Genomic DNA, 23,089 nt, shown 5'->3' with positions numbered 1-23,089 from the left:
CAGGATGAATGGAAGCCAGACCCTCAGGCAAGAGTTTTTAAAGTATGCAAATATATATAGCTCTGTGAGACTGCAAGCATAAACCCTTCTGGCCACCAGAGCCATGCAATCTGGAGGTATCCCCTCCATGGGAGTTGCAAAAATTGGGGCTGTGGACAGCTCCTTTCTGGAAGAGATCAGCAAGCTATAGTGAGGCAAAGGGAGAGTGGAAAAATGGCATTGGCCAGACTGCATTCCTTGAGAGCACCTCCTAGTTGTGTGTCAGACCTGAAGCCTGGTCCTCAGGTCAAAACTCCAGGACAAGCAAATAGGCCTCTTTTACAGAAAGACTGAGGATATGTTTCAGTTGGATATCTCTGCAGTGCTCTGGGGTGGTAACCTGCCAAGGACTGTCTCTTTGATTATTACAACCCCATGGGACCCAAGAACACAGCCCCCTGGCCTCCAGAGTCAGGTGATCAAGAGGTGTCCCCTGGATGACAGCTGCAAAAACCAGGGCACCCTATGTAAAAACCAGAGTAGCAGATGCATGTAAAATCTCCCCTCCTGGAGGTACTGGTGCTGTGGAGCATGGCTGGGGGAGAGTGTGAAGACAGTGCCCACTCTTCGAGGTCTCTGGAAAGGATTACAGTCAGCCCTTAGATGTGTGTTTAATTAGAAGCCTTCTCATCAGGTTGTAGTTATGATGCTAGTCTAATAGGTCACTTTCATAGAAAGACAGCTCTTGGGTCTGTTGCCTCTTGCTGTGCCCTGGGGGGCAGGGGGATAGCCATTTAAGAACTATTTTTTTGTTACCGTCCTGTGGGACCCCTGCTCATAAGCCCCACTGGCCACCAGAGGCAGGTGATGTAGAGGTGTCCCCTGGTGGTGTCTGCAAAACGAGGGTTCCATACATGGATATGAGCTCCTTTCTGGGAGAAACAGGTGAGTTTGAGCAAGGCAGAGGGAGAGCACAAAGAATGCATCCACAGGCCTCCATTCCTTGAGAGCACCTCCATAGGCCCCTACTTATATGGAAAACCAGAAGCCTGCCCCTCAGGCTGAAGCTCCTGGATAAGCAAATAGACGTCTTTCATAGAAAGACTGGGGGTGTGTTTCAGACTGCTATCTGTGTAGTCCTCTGGGTTGGTAGTCTGCCAAGAACTGTCTCTCAGATTGTTACAGTCTCCTAGGACCCAGGATTGTAAGCTCCCCTGACCTCCAGAGCCAGGCGATACAGAGGGTGTCCTCTGGGTGGCAGCTGCAAAAACCAGTGCACCAGACATGTGTAAAAACACCCCACTAGGAGATAATCACACTCTGGAGTGCAGCAGAGGGAGAGAGAGCAAAGACCCCATCCACTGGCTGGGATGAGGCAGAAGGTCAGCATATAGATGCATGTAGATGGACTGGGGAAAAGGAAAATAAAAGGAAAGAAAAAAAGAGGGTGCCCACCAGCTGGAGTGCAAAGACAGCACCTACAGGTTAGAATGAGGCAGAGGGGGAATATATACTTGGCACTCGAGGAAAAGAGAGGATAACAAAGACCAAAAAAAGATGAAAAGATGGTGTCTGCTGGCTAAGAGTGAAATAGAGGAAGAGCATGAAGATGGTGTCCACCAGCCAGCAGACCCCTATATATGTCCTAATTTAGATGCCTGCCACTCTGGCTGCCACTTTAAGATTAGCAAGTGAGCCACATTCACATAAAGTCTGGGCCCCTCTCGATAGGCTGCCTCTGAGCTAAGCCCTGGAGCAGGTGAATCCAAGCACCTGAGCCCTTTAAGAGCCATTTCAGATCATTATAGTCTTGTGGTTCTCTTGGACATGAGCCCCATTAGATTTCAAAATTAGATCTCTTGGAGTCTCATCTCTCAGGTGCAGGTCTTAAAAGTTGGAGTGTCCAATGTGAGGTTCCAACACTTTGCTCCTCAGGGAGAATCTCCAGGTTGTGAGTCCCCTCCCTATGATGGGTTTCTGTGCTGGTGATGGAGTTTATGGTGAGACTGTGTCCTATCATCTCCTACTCGTTTTGACATGGACCTTCTCTTGCTTGCCAGATGAATAAGAGTTGCTCAGACAATTTTTAGGTTTTTTTCAGAGGAAGTTGTTCTATATGTAGCTGCAGATTTGGTGTGCCTGTGAGGGGAAGTGAGCCCAGGATTCTCCTACATCGCCATCTTGAACTGGAACATCCCCAAATCCAGAAGGTTCTGAAGGAAAAGGACCAAGTTACCACAGACTTGAACTTTGTGGAAAAATCTTCTCTGACATCTTCAAGCAGTTTGAGAAACAGAAGGTGATTGAAGGCTACCACACACATGATGAATCACTGAAGAAATGTGTTGAGGATTACATAGGAAGAATTGAAAAGGAAGGCCAAAGATATCCAGCACTGAAGGCCCACGCAGAAGAGAAACTCAAGCTGGCAAATGAGGAAATCGCCCAGGTCCAGCTTTTCCTGGGCCTTCCAGGAAAACCTAAGGAAGAAGCAGACACACATCCACTCACTGGAGAAGAACATTGGGCAGAAGACTAACGAAAACAATGAACTGATCAGAATCTGTGACAAGTTCATTTCCAAGATGGAAAAGATCTGATATGGAGGTTCCTGACTCGTGCTATCCTCCCTCCTGTCTGCTATCTTACTCGGTTATTAGAAGGTTTCCTGTTCTTTCTTCTCTTAACCTCAACTTATTTTTGAACTAGATTGCTTTAAAAAGAAGACAATAAAATTTCCCTTAAGTTAACAAAAGAGAGAAAAAGTGAGAGAGGGATTCTATACAGTGCTCTGGTCAACAGTCTTAGCTGAGACCAACCTGTGTGGCATTCCAGCTCAGCTTCCAGAAACATGAGTAAAGAAGTCTCAAAAAGATTTCAGTCCCCAAATTTTCAAATATTACCAGCTGACACATTAGACATTATGAAGACAAGCTGTTCTCACCATGACTTGTCCAGATTCCTGATAAACAGAGCCAGTGAGCATGTTGCAATGATAGTTGTTTTAAACCACAGAATTTGGAGGTGGCTTGGCATACAATAATAGACAACCAGAATGCCTCCCCATCTTGCATATCCCATTTTCCACTTTCCAAATGTCCCCAGTTCATTTGAAGTCCATGTAGCTCTGGGACTACCAAGTCGTCCCCCAGCTCCAAGGGTAGGAGAAGTGATATAGGGTAATCTAATTGTCAATGTTTTCCCCTAGTCACAGAGACTAGTTCATGCAGGTGCACATGAACTAAGCCAGACTCTAATATTCAATGCGAATATTAGAACTTTTGCTTGGAATTTTCTGTAAAAGGTGTTTTCTTTGTCTGGACAATTTGGAGCTGCTGAAATCATTTGTTTTTCTAACCATGAGGGAAGCCAATTTGCAAATAAGGTCAACACATGGAAAAGAACAGAGTTGAGAACACCCAAAACTCAGACCTGGGGTCCTGATGACAATATAAACTTTTAGATGAAGCCCTTGTCTAAATTTGACCTTCTGGGTATTTTAGCTTTATACATTGGTAAATTCCCTTTATTATTTAAACCATTTTGAGTAGAGCTTTACCTTGCTTACAACCAAAAACATTCTAAGCTTTCTATGCATAAGCCAAAAATTTTTCGGGAAAGACTCACATCAGTGACTATCATGGATAAAAGAACTCAGGAAGAGGGAAGCTTTAATTTTTAATCGTATACCTTATTGTATTATTTGAATTATCTAACAATATACATGAATTACTTTTTTTTAATAATGACAGGACTTATCTGGGTGCTGAAATAGGCTATTTTTTAGTTTTGTTAGTCATGGTTTTCTGTGTGATATCCAACCACGCCCATGTGATACTTAATTCACTCTTTCCTATAATATAAAGTATCAAGGACTTACAATGCTGAAGAATTTCACATGTATTACCTCTTTTAATCCTCATAAGAAGTCCAGTGGTTAATCCATGTTACCCCTATGTTATGAAGCAGGAAAGTGAAGCAAGCTGAGAACTGTTAAGGAATTTGCCAAAGGTCACGAAACTAGTTAAGTGGTAAAGGTAGTATTCAAATCAAGATCTGCCTAATATCATTGTTCATGCTCATAACTCTCCCACCATTAATGATTCAAGTGTTTTTCAAACTTATATTTGAACCTTCTATCCTAGAATGATAAGTTTGTCATCTTTTCTTTATGTTAAAAAAAACAACAAAATTTAGTTCCCTCTCTGTTAATTCTACCTATTGAGGAGTATTTTTTCTGCCTATGCCAAACCACCTAATCCCTCATCCAAACATTAGTCTTTTAAATATTTGAAGACAATTATAATGTCCCCCTTCCAGGAGCCCCCCTCTCCATGCCCACCATATCCATGCTCACATACAAATACACATACACACACACAAACACATACACACACACACACACATCCCTGAAATATTCCTTTGCCAATATCTTTAAATTCTATCAAACCAAGTTTATCAAACCTTACTTAAAGTCACCTTTTTCCCATTTCCTCACCATCATGATCCCCCTGTCCTGTACCCACTCACCCTCTTAAAACTAAAGTCTGCAAAGGTAAGTGATTTTCCCAAAAACAAAAAGTTCCTTATTAGTTGAATACAGGAAGGTCTGATTACCACTTTCCTGTGGATCAGCACCGATATTCCTCATCAGGCACAGCTCATACAGTTCTTTATAGTGACCTTTATATGTATTTATTCACATTCAGGTGATAGACAAGCAAACAGATCTTCACTTTGATAAACGATGAATATAATATTAGCATCTTTGGATGAGAATCCAACTATTGAGGACTAAGCTGAATATTTCAGGCCAGAGGATTAAAATTCAGAATGCTTACCAATGTGATAGAATAAATAACAATTGAGATCTTTTAAGTCCTGTGACAGACATTTCAAAGAAACAGTGTATCTAAATCAGCCTGTATTTAGTTGTGAGTTAGAAACAATTCCTGGCTAAGTGACATATGCCCAGTTTAGAATTATGCATTTCTGTTGCAGGGAGAGCATTTCACAAAGTTTTATCATACCCATTATTGGAGTTTATGTAAAAATGATATCTGGGGAAATTTCGCAGATGCCAATAAAGAGGCAACAAGTAAACCTATATTCGGTCTCTGTCTCTTTCTCTCCTAAAGATTATTCACAGTATGCCTTATTTTCTACAAAAGTCCTTGAAAGAGTTGTGAGATTTGTCATCTCACTGAGTATAAATTCTTTATTTCATGAAAACATTTTCCTGTAGTTGGTGATAATTAATAGCTTCCTTATATAGAGTGGTATAAGCTCTTGCATATTACCCAGAAGTTAGGCACAGCTTCATAAAAGCCCAGACCATGTGTGAAACTGACTTGAACATACTGACTAATTTATTTGATCTTATTCTGACTCACCACACGTCATTGTTTGCGTCAAAGTTCATAAATCTTGCTTTGCTTTGGAAAAGATGATTCATATACAAGTCTCAACTGATTGGATAAAAAATGAGCTTGTATACAATATAGTAAAAAACAAAAATGCATGTGATTTTGGTATATACATTTTCTTTTGATGGGAATAAACTACTACAAATGGATTTTCATGTTTCAATTTAATAAATTCCAATAGCTCATTATTGTGTAGATTAAGACAAGGCCACTGTGACACAGCAATTAGAAATATGCTATGGAACAGCCCCATATTTTTAAGACTCCAAACATTGTTTGTCTTAAGTTTAAACTCAGGAGAGTGATATTTGCCCATCATTAACCTTGAAGCCCAGAAAATTTTAATTTACCTCAGTTTTAGGAAACATGTCCAATCAATATGAAGTAAACCAAAATAACCTAATATACTGAGAATGTGCTGTAAGAAAGTCACCTATATAGAACATCTAAATATGATCTGAACAGACTATAAAGACTTGCCAGATAATTTTCCTCTCAGGAACAGCCATTATTTCACACTTTGGTTATGATTAGATCCCATCTGTTTGACCCTATCATGTTTTTATTCCTACAATCCTCTCAATAATTGAAACACTGTTAATAACAGAATAGCTTGAATTAGATTGAGTACATTATCCGTGTCAAGTACAGGGAATTCTAATGTTCAGTTGTTTGACAAAAATCTAAAACAAAGAATTTTAACTCCATTAAAGTGAGCCTACAAGATTAAAGAAAGGAATTTTCAGTATAGGTTTAAACATATGTGACGATACGGGACAGATGTTTAAATGTTACTCTGCTTCCTTGAACAGATGCATCATTCACTGTTCTATTTCAGTAAACAGGGAACATCATAATGAAATAGACACATTTGGCAGTAAGAGATCATCATTTTTATGCATTACATTTTTTGAACGTGGGACATTTTAAAGCATTTTGCTATAGTATATCATCTACCTGGTGTAAATTTATGACATCCCTCTTTTCAAAATCAACTAAATCAAATCAAATTTCAATGAGATGAAATGAACTGATGAAAAGCTGTTTCTGAGTCTTTGAAGTGGTTTGGGCTTTTTTTCTTATCAAGGCAAATCTGTCTTGTAGCATGTTAATGTAAATTATGGTAGTGAATGTCAAATCTCCATCTGCTCCAGCAATCTGTTAAAATATACAGTTCTTTTCTAGGGAAAAGAGTTTATAAACTTTTAGAATATTGTCATCAGTACCCCTCTTGAATAATCTGTGTCTTGGCAAAATCTATTCTTCACCAATGACCTAATTCCCTGCTTTGGCAGAATTTCTTGGTGATATCCCCAGAAGCTTATATTTTTTCTTTATTCCTAGAAAGGGTTTCATGAGCTCTTGATAACATTCTCTATCCTGTGTGCATCCAACCCCTGCAGCAGACACTGCATTTAGAGATCACCATGGGAGCTAGAAGTTCTTCACAACGGAATATTCACTTTGGAAGAGAGGGAAAAGAAGTCAAAGAGAAAAAAAGAGCTTTCAATCACAGCAAGGGTGGACTTAGAGTATCCTTTGGGTTCAGTTTCCCAAAGCACCAGCAATGGTTTGATGGAAAGAGCCTGTCACTAGAATAAAAACACTCAGTAGTTCTGCTGCTTTCTACAGGGGGAGATTGTGCAAGTTACGTAACGCTCAAAGACTCACTTTTCTCATCTTTAAATAATAATATCTACAAGTATGAGCAAATGAAATCTTTTTTGTGATTTAAAAGAATATATTTTACAAAAAAATTACAATCATTATACACAAGCCACTGCATGCTGTCATAAGGACATATACATAGTTTTAGGTAATTATAAAAGAAAGAGTTTACTCGGAAAACCTGATAGATCTGCCTGCACTGTTGAGAACCAGTGTGTCAATGAGCATTAGGAGACATTCTCAGAGATTTGCTGCCCAAGAAAGCACATAGACACATTCAGGAAGAAAAGCTTTCTGGTAATACATTATCAATCTTCTCCTAGAGTTTTGATGTTTTCAGAAAGAGTATTGCCTTTTGATCTTTATGAAGAAAAAGGAAAAAAGTGCATTTTAAGTTCTATGTCCCCAAACTCACCATACTTACGTAATAAAACAGTTCTCATTTGTAAAAAGCAAAAGGAAACACCTTCTTTGAGCTTAGGAGATATTACTTGTTTTTCCCTAGTTATTTAATGTTAGATATTCTTACATAAACTCTTTTCAGAAAAAAAAACAGATTGGGTCATTCAAATGTGATATTTAGAATTTTTATAAAATATGTATCAGGGTCTTTGCTTAAACTTGAATACAAACTTTATTTCTAAACTTTACTGATGAAAAACTCAGGAAAAATGAAAAATCAAAAGAAATCATAAAATCTAAATCCCAAACAACAGAATTCTAATCTACCATGACTAAATGTCAAAGTGAAAAAATATATATTATTACTGTGTTTTCCTCCATGTTCAGAAGTTCATGAAGGGATATTTTAGTTGAGGTCAGAGAAAGTTTGAAAACTGTGACCTGACCACAGAAAGCCTGTCTTTTCAGTTTCCTGAAATGTGTCAATGGAGCTGATGACTACATAGGGACTGGTCCTCCTTGCTTAGGTACATATGGATGGAAAGAGGGACTTCAGCATAACAAGAGCATCACTCACTTTGAGCAGACCACTATCAACAAAGTCAAAATATAAAATCAGCGTTCATGTTGTTGCAGTAATTGATATTTAGGAGTTGAAGATGTGCTCAAGATTCATAACTGAAACAAAAAAAATTCTTTGGATCACATATACACAATCTTATGGAATCAAGATGATTCAAGGAGATATGAACAGACTGCATTCTTTAAAAACAACGCCTGTTTCATTACAATTTTACAGAAATGACCCAAATTACTCTGGATGGCAGTTGGAACAGTTGTTACCAACATGGATTATGCATGTAAAAATGTTATAATGGGCTTCCTAAGATATTTTCTTATTCCAAAATTCCCAGGTTCCTTGATTAACAGAAGCTAAAAATGCTAGTCAAAATAATCTAAATTTTCCATTCCCAAAATATATATAATAAACTCTTTTATGTTGCATGAGCGGGGGGTAGCTACTAAAAGATGACAAGTTATACAGGTAGAGTAAACGATGATGATGATAGATGATTGATAGATAGATAGAGAGATAGATAAACAGACAGGTATATATCACTCATGAAGTTAATTTTTTTTAAATATATAAACATATCAAGAATCATGTGATGGGATAAGGACATTCATCTTGTTTTTACTGGAAACTTAACTGTTTTAGTTTTTTTCTATCTATTGCATTAAAAAAATAGAATACAATTATTTCCCCTCACTTTCTGATAGAGTTGGAAGATTTTGCCCTTTTTGACCTCTAGTTTTCATTTGCTAATAATTCAAGCTTAATGGGTCTTCAGTATCTACTAAGAAAAAATAAAAAGAGAATGGAATGATTGTAGTGATGGGGAATTGGGGAAAGAAATAGAGTGATCAAGAAGATGTAAGGAAAAGAATCTGAAAGGAAAAGGAGTAAGTTTGGGGGCTTACTCAATGGGGCACCATAAATCACAGAACTTATCCCAAAGAAGTTGCCTAAAAAGGAAGAAGGCCCACTACCAGAGAAGAGTCTAGTGCACCAAGAAACAGTCACTTACTTCAATTGCTCAGTCCTTACTGACTTTGTACATGACAAGACAGGCTTAAGAAAATGGTGGAATTTGAATTGGGCCTTGAAGAATAGACAGTACCTGAGAAGGTAGAGAGAAGATTATTAACGATTAGGAAATGGAAAGAATAAGGTTGTCTCATCATGAATGTGTATTGCATACACTGGAAAACATCTCTAAATAAAGACTTTGAGTTGTAAGCCAAGTTGTGCATCAGGTGACTTCAAATGATTCTCATGAACTAATTATGAGTCATAATTGATGATCTACTGTGGATAGACATCATAAAGGCCCCTAATTTTTTCCAAGTACTATGTTCATCACTCAGGATTTAACCGTAAGAAAAATAACCATGTTTCCACCTCTGGCATTTAGGGTAACAGACTTTAATCAAAGATACTCTGATTCATATGAGACCAAGAAAAATTAACAACCTGTCATACCATTAGTGAACAGAACAGAGAGGATATTAATTCAGTACTGGGTAACCCAAAGCTCATGTTCACAGTGGAAAAGTGATCATACTTAATGTGGCAGAAGAGGAAAGATTGGTTCCAAGGGCTTAAGTAATAGAGGCACAAATTTTAGTCCAATAGTTTCTGTAACAATTACAAATGTCCCAAATTAGACAGGCCTGCTTTTCAGGTAAAATTTAAGCAAAGGCTGAATTACTGCCTGCCTCAAGTATTGTAAAGAGAATTCTTGCACTGGATGACCTCTAAATTCCTTTTAACTTTAAGAATCAATTAAATCTTGATTTTCTTCTATACGTAATATGATTACTTAAATAACAATAAATATTGATGATCCCTGCACAAAGATATGTGCAATAAAATAATTCCAAAAGATAACAGATAATATGACCTCTACTCTATAATGATTGGATGTTCAACTAATATTGTTTGTCTTTTCATTGATCACATTATTCCTAAAGTCTTCCTACCAGTTCTTACCTGAAAAGTCCTTTGTTGATTATTTCACGTCGACATTATCAAATCAAGGGGCTATTTGAAACATTTGGCTTTCTTAAACATCTTATAAATGCTCAACATAGTCTATATCAAATTAGTATTCACATCATTTCTTCAAAACCTTACATTAAGACTTGATTTTAATTACGCCTCAGTTACATCTTGCACCACTTTTGTGAATTAGCATTTTTAAAGGAAGGGAAGCTGCTAGGAAGAATTAGATTTTAAAGTGCAATATGACAAGTTTAGACTTAACTTCTGTTGCAGTTATGAAATAATTCTCCAAAACAAGATGCCTTCATATAATTTTTTTAAATTATATACCCCTCACTTGTTGTCTCAGATTTCCACACGTATCTATGTCTTTTTCAAAAACAATATACAGAAGACAATAAAGAAGCACTGGCTGTCAGATATAAGCACTAGAACTAGACAAAGTATGAAGCACAAGGATCTCTGCATTATTTTTTATGCAGAGTTGTGAAGACTGTGAAATATTTCCTAAAAGATTCATATTAACCACTTAGAATGTTATAAATTTATAATTTGGTCACCTCCTTCTTAACTGACTTCAAAAGTTTTCCTAGTGAACAGAGGTTCCTATAAATATTTAAACTTATTTTTAATGAAACAAGCATGCATAACAATAGTGAAAATAACAATGATGATGAGATAAGAGCTACATTTATCAAATACTGATTATGTTCAGGCACAGTTATAAGTACATTATATGTATTAGGTAATTTAATCCCCACAACAATTGTATGAGAAAGACTTTTTTTTTTTTTTTTTTTTTTGCGTTACGCGGGCCTGTCACTGTTGTGGCCTCTCCCGTTGTGGAGCACAGGCTCCGGACGCGCAGGCTCAGCGGCCATGGCTCACGGGCCTAGCCGCTCCGCGGCCTGTGGGATCTTCCCAGACCGGGGCATGAACCCGTGTTCCCTGAGTTGGCAGGCGGACTCTCAACCACTGTGCCACCAGGGAAGCCCGAGAAAGATTTAAAAAAAAAAAAAACATTTTATAGATGAGGAAACTGAGGCACATAGATTTCATAACCAGTGAGAAATAGGACCCCATTTCTAATCCTACTAGTGAGGTCCCAAAACTTACATTAAAGCCATTATGCTAATTATAACATTATTAATTTCTGCTTCTGTCTTAGAAGCAAAAAGATGACTCCCTCACATTAATTCTCCAACCTTGAACAAAGAGGACTAACTGCTTTAAAATACGACACCATGCATTACAGCAATGGATTAATAAATGCAGACAACTAATCATGGTGTCATATTTATAGAAAATAAAGAAGAGATTTAGATAAGCAAGATCTATAGTGAAAATGAGACTTCTAATTTTAAAATAGTGCTGACCACTTATCATCTCAGAAATTATCCAAAACAAGGAGGAAGAAAAACCTGAAAAACAACCCCTTATGTCTTAAAGTAGGAGATAATTAGGAGCTAACAGGAACAGAGCACACAGGCTAGCTGTGGGAGCATCTCCAAAATGGCTTGTCCTCAAACAGAAGCTGGCAGCAGAGATGGATGAGGAATCACGCAAGCAGACTGCATTGTCAGGAAGCAGTCTGTTGGTGAGACAGTTTGAAAGAAAGAGACTGAATCATTGATAGCCCTGGAGCTGCCAATCTTAGATGACTGGGAGGAAGTAAACCCTATAAATACCTCACTCACACACATGCTAATGTTATAACGAGAACTTCTACCAGCTTGGAAGACTACCTTGACCTTTTTCTCAAGGAAAACATGTAGTCCAGGTAGAACACACCTCGTCAAAGAAAATGAGTAATAGTATGCAAGGATTTTGTACAAGTCTTTACTAACATATCAAAAGACAATAAAAGGAGTGAAAAAACAGGAGAAATTAGTAACTCACTAGAAAAATATTGATAAAGAAGCATATAAATTTAAATGGTGTATAATCTATAAAAGTATTGAATCACTGTGTTGTGCACCTGAAACTAATATAATATTGTAAAACAAATATACCTCAATAAAAAAGAAGCAAATGAAAATTGTGAACATCAATGTCACCATGAATTTTTTAAATGTAATGAATAAATTTCTCCAAAAAAAATAAAATATCAAAACAAAGAAACATGAGCTCTGGAGAAAAATAGTAGGAAAACAGAATAAGGTAAAACATGGCATGGTTGAACTTAGAAAAGAAGTGGGGGAAAAAAATCATGGTGCCATCATAGAAATGATGTCCATGTGGGAAGCAGACTTAGAAAGTAATTATTGCTGAAAACACAGTAAAGGATATGGAAGGCAGGATTGGGAAAAGGAAGAAAATAAGATAAAAATGAGCAAGTTGATTAGAGAAAATCATACATATGGAGGAGAAATGAGATTCCATTATATGCAAAATTGATGTTGATAAAAAAAATCCAACATAATGTTAGAGAAAAATAAAAAGCTTTGGTTTAATAAAATTATCTCAAAATTTTAAAATACTAAATCTATGGATTTACATGACACATGATATCTCAGGGGAAAAATGCAGACAAAACTTCCGACACCAAGGTATTTCTGAGTTAAGCTCCTATTTTCATATCTCTTGTATCTGGGGTAAGGGAAAGAGGAGTCATTTAAAGCTGATACTTGAAGTCTGAAAATAATAAAAAGGATAAGTGTAAAAACTAAGAAAAGTGTTTCTATTAATGAAGATCAGGTACAGAAAGGAAAGATCTAAGGTGATAAAACATTGAAATATAATCATTTTATTATTAAAGACAGTAACTAGTCAATAGACTTTCCATTTAAAAATAAAGAACTAAGTTCTTATATAAATTTACAGTTAGAAATATAATTATTAAGAAAAAATCAAAATAATTACAAATTAGTTATAAACTACACAAAACAAGAAAGCAGCAAAACAAATTCAAACTACATCGCGTTTCAAAAACAAACAGAAATATAAAAATGTAAAAACAAAAAAATTGCAGTAATATGATAAAATACAAAACACCAAACATGTCTTTTATACTAGTGAGCTAAATTCAACCTATTAGCTTGACCATGGAGACTTCTAAAGCAAATCAAAAAGGTAAAAATAAAAGGATGGACATATATATATAAGGCAAATGAAAACAGAAACAGATGCCATAACCATTTTTAATTGAAGTACACACATTAAGAAGGATGAACTGGGCTTCCCTGGTGGCACAGTGGTTAGGAATCCGCCTGCCAATGCAGGGGACGCGAGCTCGTGCCCCGGTCTGGGAAGATCCCACATGCCGCAGAGCTGCTGGGCCCGTGAGCCATGGCCGCTGAGCCTGCACGTCCGGAGCCTGTGCTCCGCAACGGGAGAGGCCACAACAGTGAGAGGCCTGCGTACCGCAAAAAAAAAAAAAAGAAAGAAAGAAAATGTGTATAATCCAAAATACAGAATTACAATTATGATCAAATAACTTAGCAGTAAAATTCACAAAATTAATGTACTTTGCTACATTTTTTTTTTTAAAGAATGCATTTTTTTTTTTTTAGATGTTGGGGGTAGGAGTTTATTAATTAATTTATTTTTGCTGTGTTGGATCTTCATTTCTGTGCGAGGGCTTTCTCTAGTTGTGGCAAGCGGGGGCCACTCTTCATCGTGGTGCACGGGCCTCTCACTATCGCAGCTTCTCTTGTTGCGGAGCATAAGCTCCAGACGCGCAGGTTCAGTAGTTGTGGTTCATGGGCCTAGTTGCTCCGCGGCATGTGGGATCCTCCCAGACCAGGGCTCGAACCCATGTCCCCTGCATTAGCAGGCAGATTCTCAATCACTGCGCCACCAGGGAAGCCCTGTACTTTGCTACATTTTATTGTGCTACATTTTTTACAAATTGAAGGTTTTTGGTAACTGCGTAGACCAAGTTTATCAGTGCCAATTTTCCAACAGCATTTGCTCACTTCCTGTCTCTGTGTCACATTTTGGCAACTCTCACAAGATTTCAAACTTTTTCATTATTATTATTAATATATTTGTAATCTGTGATCAGTGATCTTTGATGTTACTCTTGCAATTGTTTTGGTGTGCCATGAACTGCCCTCATATAAGACAGTAAATTTAATTGATAAATGTTATGTGCGTTCTGACTGCTCCACTGACCAGCTGTTCTCCATCTCTTTCCCTCTCCTCAGACCTCCCTATTCCCTGAGATGCAACAATATTGAAATTAGGGCAGTTAATAACCATACAATGGCCTTTAAAAGTTTAAGTGAAAGAAAGAGGCTCTCACTTTGTCAAAAACTATGAATGATTAAGCTTAGTGAGGAAGGCATGTCTAAAGCTGAGAAAAGCTGAAAGCTAGGCCTTTTGGACAAAACAGTTAGCCAAGTAGTGAATGTAAAGAAAAAGTTATTGAAGGAAATTAAAAGCGCTACTCCAGTGAACATGCAAATGATAAGAAAGCATAACAGGCTTATTGCTGATATGGAGAAAGTTTTAGTGGTCTGGATAGAAGATCAAATCAGCCACAACATTCCCTTAAACCAAGGCCTAATCCAGAGCGAGGCCCTAACTCTCTTCCATTCTGTGAAGGCTGAGAGAGGTGAGGAAGCAGCGTAAGAAAAGTTGGAAGCTAACAGAGGTTGGTTCATGAGGTTTAAGGAAGAAGCTGTCTTCACAATATAAAAGTGCAAGGTGAAACGTTAAGTGCTAATGCAGAAACGTCAGCAAGCTATCTAGAAGCTCTCGCTAAGATAATTAATGAAGGTGGCTACATAAAACAATAGATTTTCAATGTAGATAAAACAACCGTATATTGTAAGAAGATACCACCTAGGACTTTGTTAGCCAGAGAGAAGTCAATGCTTGGCTTCAGAGCTTCAAAGGACAGGCTGACTTGTTAGGGGCTAATGCAGCTGGTGACTTTAAGTTGAAGCCAGTGCTCATGTACTATTCCAAAAATCCTACAGTCCTTCAGAATTATGTTAAATCTACTCTGCCTGGGCTCTATAAATTGAACAACAAATTATGGTTTACTGAATATTGTAAGCCCACTATTGAGACCTAGTGTTCAGAAAAAAAGATTCTTTTCAAAGTATTACTGCTCATTGATAGTGTGCCTGGTCACCCAAGAACTCTGATGGAGATAACAATGAGATTAATGTTGTTTTTATGCCTGCTAGCACAACATCCATTCTGCAGCCCATGGATTAAGGAGGAATTATGACTTATTATTTAAGAAATACATTTTATAAGGCTACAGCTACCATAGATAGTGATTCCTCTGATGGATCTGGGCAAAGTAAATTGAAAACCTTCTGGAAATGATTCACCATTCTAAATGCCATTAAGAGCATTTGTGATTCATGAGAGAAATTCAAAATATCAATGTTAACATGAGTTTGGAAGAAGCGGATTCCAAACCTCATGAATGATTTTGAGGGGCTCAAGATTTCAGTGGAGGAAATAACTACAGATGTGGTGGAAACAGCAAGATAGATAGAAGTGGAGCCTGAAGATATGACTGAATTGCTACAATCTCATAATAAAATGTTAATGGATGAGGAGTTATTTCTTATGGATGAGCAAAGAAAGTGGTTTCTTGAGATGGAATCTACTACTGGTGAGGATGCTGTGAAGATTGCTGAAATGACAACACAGGATTTAGAATATTATATAAACTCTATTGATAAAAAAGAGGCAGGGTGTAAGAGGATTGACTCCTGTTTTGAAAGAAGTTCTACTGTGGGTAAAATGCTATCAAACAGCATTGCATGCTACAGAGAAACCATTCATGAAAGGAAGAGTTTTTCGATACAGCAAGCTTTATTGTCGTCTTGTTTTAAGAAATTGCCACAGTCACCCCACCCTTCAGCAACCACCACCCTGATCAGTCAGCAGTCATCAGCATCAGGCAAGACACTCCACCAGCAAAATGTCTACTTGCTGAAAGCTCAGAGGATGGTTAGAATTTTTTAGCAATAATGTGTTATTTAATTAAGGTATATACAATTTTTAGATATAATGCTAGTGCACACCTAATAAGATACAGTATAGTATAAACATAACCTTTTTATGGACTGGGGAACCAAAAGATTCGTCTGACTCTATATTGAGATATGCACTTTATTGTGGTGGTCTAGAAATGAACCCACAATATCTTCGAGGTATGCCTATATAGGATATACAAGGAGAAACAGCCAAATGCATTAGTAGTAAGGAATATTAATTTACCTCTCTCATCCCTGACATACCAAGTAGAGAAATAATAAGTAAAAATGTAGGAATCCTAAAGAGCATAATTAATAATGTAGCATGTAATCACTGTGCTTTGAACCCTTACATCACAAAAAGAAAAACTATACCTATTTCTTACATGTCCATGGAACATTAACAAAATTTGTCCACTTAGTAGGCAAAAAGAACTCAACCAAATTCCAAAAAGTAGAAACAATGAGGGCAACATACTTTGGATCACAAAACAATAAAACTAGAAATTAATAACAAAATGAAAAACGAAAAACATACCACCTGGTTTAAAAAAAAACTGTTGATTCAAAATGGAAATAAAAAAATCTATGAAAAGACATCCGGAAAATAATAAGAAAACTAATTTGTGTTGGAAGCAATGTGATAAAGTTGTGCTGAGAGGAGCAGTCACAACCTCAAATATTGATACTTACATTTGAAAAAAGAAAACAAAAATAAATAAGCATCCAATTCAAGAAGCTGAAAAAAATAAAGAAAACCAATACAATGTTAGCAGAAAAAATAACTGATAAAAATTAAAATATAAATTAATGAAAATGATTGCAAGAAATAATTTTTTGAAAAAAAGGTTTTAGCAGACAGGTCATTAGATAAACTAATCAAGGGTAAAGGAGAAAAGAAAAGGAGCACACAAAAGCACAAAATGAGGAGTCATTAATTGGAAAAGACTAAAAGACAAGATTAGAGGTTACTTCCCTCATATGTATTCAAAAGCCTGTATGAAATAGATGATGTTCTAGGACAACATAAATTAAGGGAAACTCAGCTCAGTGTGTTACCCTCAGGATATTGGCAGTTGAATCCATTCAACACCAAGTCACTAACATGCTTAACTTTAAAAAAATCCAAAAAGTTACTACAACACATTTTGCAAAGGTCCCATCCTGGAAATTTAGAAAGTAACCAGTCCCCAAGCCCTAGACAATTATCTCAGGCAGAATATGTCCAATATACAGTCATTACTTTTGCCAAAGGCCATAGCAGACACAGCAGCATGCCAGTCAGTTTAAGCCAATCATTCAGAATCTAAGGACTGTGAACTTAAATTCAATTGGAAAAAGCTCTCAGCAGAAGTTTAATTTAGACTTTAAATATTTACCATGCTATATTTACTATGCATCCTGTCACTTCTCTCAAAGACTAATATTTGAAACATTGACATCTTCTCACAGCATTTTAGAGTATTTACAGTGGTGGCAGAGTCCATCAACTGCTCTTATTTGAAGTTCCTTTCTTTCACATCCAGTATATCCAAAACTTTATAAATTCTATTGCTCCTGGCAATAGAATTGTCAGGCACTGACTGTTAAAACCTACAACCTCACTAGTGCTTCGGTGGGGTATGAAAAACTCAGCTGCCTTATAGGTTTCCCGTTGAGCATTTGTTATTTTTCCTTTGCTGTCGTCTGCATGTGCCTTCCTGAACATTAGCAGAAATGTAGGGAGCTTACACTATGGCAACCTGAATGACTGAAGAGTAAAGACTAAACGTTTCTGTTCTTAACAAGGAAACAAAACGACACCCTTCAGTCAATTCTACCTACCTACTCAATCTCCAGCATTCTACCAATTGCTTGCCATTTCTCATCTCTTTTTCTTCCCAGCTCTCTCTTACTCCTAAATTCCTAAAGAGGTTTTTAATTGTGAGGTGTGTTCAGGGAACAAAGTTAACAATGGAAAGAAGGGATCCACGGGGAAAGGAAAGAATGTAAGCTTCAGGAAGGTAGAGATTGCTGTCTGTTTTGTTTGCTGAATTGTCACAATGCCTAGAACATATCCAGTATATAGCAGGACTTCGGTAAATATTTATCAAATTAAAGAGTAAAGATTGGGGACATCAGAAAGGGGTAGATGGCAGAAATAAGGCTGAAATTAAGGTGATTTCCAGTTATAATCAAGCTGCTCCCTAAATCCAAAATCCTCAATGATTATCTCTTGCTAAGACTGTAAAATCTAAATGATTTCTTCCACCCTGATCAGGCTTCAGCTTCCGTTTTTGATGTTATCTTGCAATCCTTTATGTTGTCTGTGCCTGCAGCAAACTGGTTCACCATCCTACATCATGCCCACATTACCTCAACTGTCTAAGTCCTATCAATATCTAAGATGTATCTTGAATTTTTTCCTCTTTTCCTTTCCTAAAGCTCTTCTGGATTCTCTCTACTCTCCCATTACTCAACACAATGTCATTGCTTTTTTATAAGAATTTCCATTTTCCTCTGTTCTTACTTCACTCCTGACCCCTGAAACATTTAGCCTTAAATTATACCCATCTATGGTTTTGTCTTCTCTCATTGTCACAGTGGGTTATCACCATTTTATTCCTTAGCAATTATAAACAGATGATGTTCACATGTGCAATACTATGTCATTGGGCTCTGTCATTCTATTTCTTTCTCTCCCACTCAAGAAAACAAATTGAGATCAGGGAAAAAAGGTAGAGAATTGAACGGAATTAAGTTTAATTTACCCTGATACTTTAAGTAATTTGAGATTTCATTAGTCTAAGTAATATCAATCACAAGCCACTGGCAAATTATCTCACAACTTGATAGTTGACATCCGATACTCTTTAGGATATTTAAAGGCATTTTTATATTCTTATATTTTTTTCTGTATCACCTAACATAGTACCATAAATAGATAAGCCAGTGAACCTCACTTTTTAGGAGACGTATCAGAATCACTGGAGTAGGGGTCGCATACCTATAACTCAGGCAATAGGCCCCTTATCTTTGCCCATAACAAGTCCTGTAACCCTCTCTGGTGGAAAGAAAGAACATCAGTTAGCTTTCTTCAATCAAGGGGTCTCAGGTAATGGGTGAATATTGGATCTCTTCCTCTCCTGGTACTGTAGAGGTCTAAGTTGTCTGACATTATGGGTTTCAACTTAAGTGGGGAAAGTAGCCTGATACAAAGTACATAACTTGCCCACCCGCTATTTGATATATGCTCCTATCTCTTCCCATTGAGTACTAATGAAATAATTTTTATTAATGGAAATGGACAGTATACTTCAAGAATGATAAGAAAGGGAAAAAGGTTGAGAACCAACATGCAGGTACCCAAAATAAATTACTTAAATTAAATTAAATTAAGTTAAATTAGGAAGACATTTCTGGTTATAAGAGCTGCCTGAAGATGAAACTATTATACAGTGAAGTGGCCTCTCCATCACCAGAAGCATGGGTATTAGGTAACTTTCTAAATGCTATCATAATACCCTAAAACTAATGTTATCATTGTTCTCTGCACATTTTATTATATATGCAAGTATATCCGTCCTCCCACTTGACTGTAAACCCGTTAAGGACCAGATCATATCTTAACTGGTTCACAAGTGCCTGGGTCAGAAAAGGTATTTAATAAATATTTTTGAATGACTATATGAATTAAAGTGAACATTTGAAGAGGATTTATATATTTGATGACTAGCACAGTAGTACTTCTGCATCCGATTCTAAAAATTTATGTATCTGTGATTTCCTATGAAGATTATTATAGAGTTATTTTGCCTCTGATGAATCTCTGAAGGAAAATAAGACCAAAACTATGAAGGATGGTAACTAGAGTTTAGGGGGTGATCACTTTGTAGTGTATGCAGATATCAAATTATAATGCTTTACACCTGAAACTTACACAATAAAAAAAAGACCAAAACTAATCTTTAGAGGTAAAGTGACAGATCAAAAGTAAGAAAAATATTACAACCACAATGTGAAAAAAATACACACTCAATGTTCTCCATTAACAAAATAGAGCATCTTGCTTTTTTAAATTCATAATGGGAAACAAATTTCTCCACTACAAATTAATCAAACAGGGAAAGGAAAGGAAATCAAAGATTTTACATTCTAGATGTGCTATTACTAAAGATGTTTACATTTACTGTATAATTCTTTGGTTTGATATTTCACAGTGTCCTTGTAAGATTAGCAGAGAAAATTCAGGAAATATCCCACAGTAACCATTGTAACAAAAATATATTTAGAAGTTATTGAAAATTTGTCTTCACATTTTATGAAAATTCACCTTTAATCCCCTTGTAAATAACCACAATTATTGATGACCATATACATTCCTTTAACTTACTCTTTATTTTCCGCTCAAGAAAATATTCTTTTTCTGTTTCTCCATGGTGAAGATAAATCAAGAAGGAAATCAACATTGGTAACAACATAACTATATTCTGCTTATATAGTTTTTCTTGAGTTTTTAATAGAATATAGCATCTTCATAGTTTCTTCTTTAGCACAATGTTGAGCATTTAAAACACATCAGCTAATATGTTACTGACCATAATTTCAGTCTTTCATTCATTGTCTTTGATTACTACCAGGGAAAACTTTGTTGAGCTTATATATGAGTTTAATTTTTCTAGCCATCTTCATAGGCAACTTTAAAAAAAACTTATTAAACATCTTGCTAGCTATATACACATTTAGATATAGAAATGATTTATCTTGATAAATATTAGATGGAGTCTTGATAGCAAAGTTCCATTGTTCCATATTAATTTTAGTTGTGAATTAACTTCTTTTTATGTACCTTTTCAGGATTGACTTAGAATTTTTTATTTTTTAATGAAGATTTAAACCTTGAGCACAAACCCACCAAAATCTACAACATAAGAAATGTCCCGCTCTTTTTTTTTTTTTTTCCCACAGCATCCCCTCTGGTATCCATACATTTTTTTCTCTACGTCTGTGTCTCTGTTTCTGATTTGTAAATAAGATCGTCTATACTAATTTTTTCAGATTCCACATATATGCGTTAATATACAATATTTGTTTTTCCCTTTCTTACTTACTTCATTCAGTATGACAGTCTCTGGGTCCATCCATGTCTCTACAAATGACCCAATTTCATTCCTTTCTATGGCTGAGTAATTCCATTGTATATATGTACCACATCTTGTTTATCCATTCCTCTGTTGATGAACATTTAGGTTGCTTCCATGTCCTGGCTACTGTAAATAGTGCTGCAGTGAACATTAGGATGCATGTGTCTTTTTGAACTATGGTTTTCTCTGAGTATATGCCCAGTAGTGGGATTGCTGGGTCATATGGTAGTTCTATTTTTAGTTTTTTAAGGAACCTCCATTCTGTTCTCCATAGTGGCTGTATCAATTTTCATTACCACCAACAATGCATAAGGGTTCCTTTTTCTCCACACCCTCTCCAGCATTTATTGTTTGTAGATATTTTTTCACACACACACACACAGACACACACACACACATTGTATTTTATTTTTACAAGAGATAAATGAACTGACACCAAGTATTGTAAATGGATGACCACAACACAACAAAAGCAACAATGATTGCAATTACAAAACACGAAACACACTCATACTATGTCATAATATTGACAGTCAGTCCAGTAATCCTCCACTGTAACAGCTCCTTTACTTTGCAGTGAAAATTGATTTGTATATTTTTTGCTTCTGAGTCTTTGTGGGATTTATTTATTTATTTATTTATTTTTATTCAAACAGAAAGTCACAAAAATTATAATCATCCTCATCAGTTGACTCAGTACCATGTAATTATTTTTTTTTCATTTTGATCTTTTGTTAGCACTTTTATGAATTCATCAGTTTCCCATTAGAGTTCTGAAAATGCTTATTCATTCAGTTCAGCAGTATAGTCAGTTACCAGAATCCTGTACTTGTCAGAGTCTTTTCCATGAATTCCTTGAAGATGAAACCCTTTTATAGGAACATTTTTGCAAAAACATCAGAGTACACCAAGAACTGTCTGTAAATGACAAAAGACTTAAAAATGACCACAAAGATTTGATGGAAGTTCATAATAATGCAATTAACAAGGAAATTTAGCTATTTCTGAGATATACATTTTAAAGTAATAACTATAATTATGACTTATAACATTATACCAGAATATATAATATTTTTAGAAATTTCATGTAATGTCTGAAACATTTATATTAACATATTTCCACACAAATAACCCAAAGAAAGTTTAGTATCAGTTGCTTTTTTTGTTTCTTTGTTTGTCTTTTTATACTGCAGGTTCTTATTAGTCATCAATTTATGTACATCAGTGTATACATGTCAATCCTAATCGCCCAATTCAGCACACCACCATCCACACCCCACCGTGGTTTTCCCCCCTTGGTGTCCATACGTTTGTTCTCTACATCTGTGTCTCAACTTCTGCCCTGCAAACTGGTTCAACTGTACCATTTTTCTAGGTTCCACATACATGTGTTAATATACAATATTTATTTCTCACTTTCTGACTTACTTCACTCTATATGGCACTCTCTATATCCATCCACATCTCAACAAATGACTCAATTTCGTTCCTTTTTATGGCTGAGTGATACTCCACTGTATATATGTACCCCATCTTCTTTATCCATTCGTCTGTTGATGGACATTTAGCTGGCTTCCATGACCTGTCTATTGTAAATAGTGCTGCAATGAACATTGCGGTGCATGTGTCTTTTTGAATTATGGTTTCCTCTAGGTATATGCCCAGTAGTGGGATTGCTGGATCATATGGTAATTCTATTTTTAGTTTTTTAAGGAACCACCATACTGTTCTCCATAGTGGCTGTATCAATTTACATTCCCACCAACAATGCATCAGTGTTCCCTTTTCTCCACACCCTCTCCAGCACTTGTTGTTTGTAGATTTTCTGATGATGCGTAGTCTAACTGGTGTGAGGTGATACCTCATTGTAGTTGTGATTTGCATTTCTCTAATAATTAGTGATGTTGAGCAGCTTTTCATATGCTTCTTGGCCATCAGTATGTCTTCTTTGGAGAAATGTCTATTTAGGTCTTCTGCCCA

Source organism: Orcinus orca, chromosome 17, assembly GCF_937001465.1.
Source record: "Orcinus orca chromosome 17, mOrcOrc1.1, whole genome shotgun sequence".
NCBI classification, from domain to species: domain Eukaryota; kingdom Metazoa; phylum Chordata; class Mammalia; order Artiodactyla; family Delphinidae; genus Orcinus; species Orcinus orca.
The sequence above is the reverse complement of the archived record's forward strand: the minus strand, read 5'-3'. Positions refer to the sequence as shown.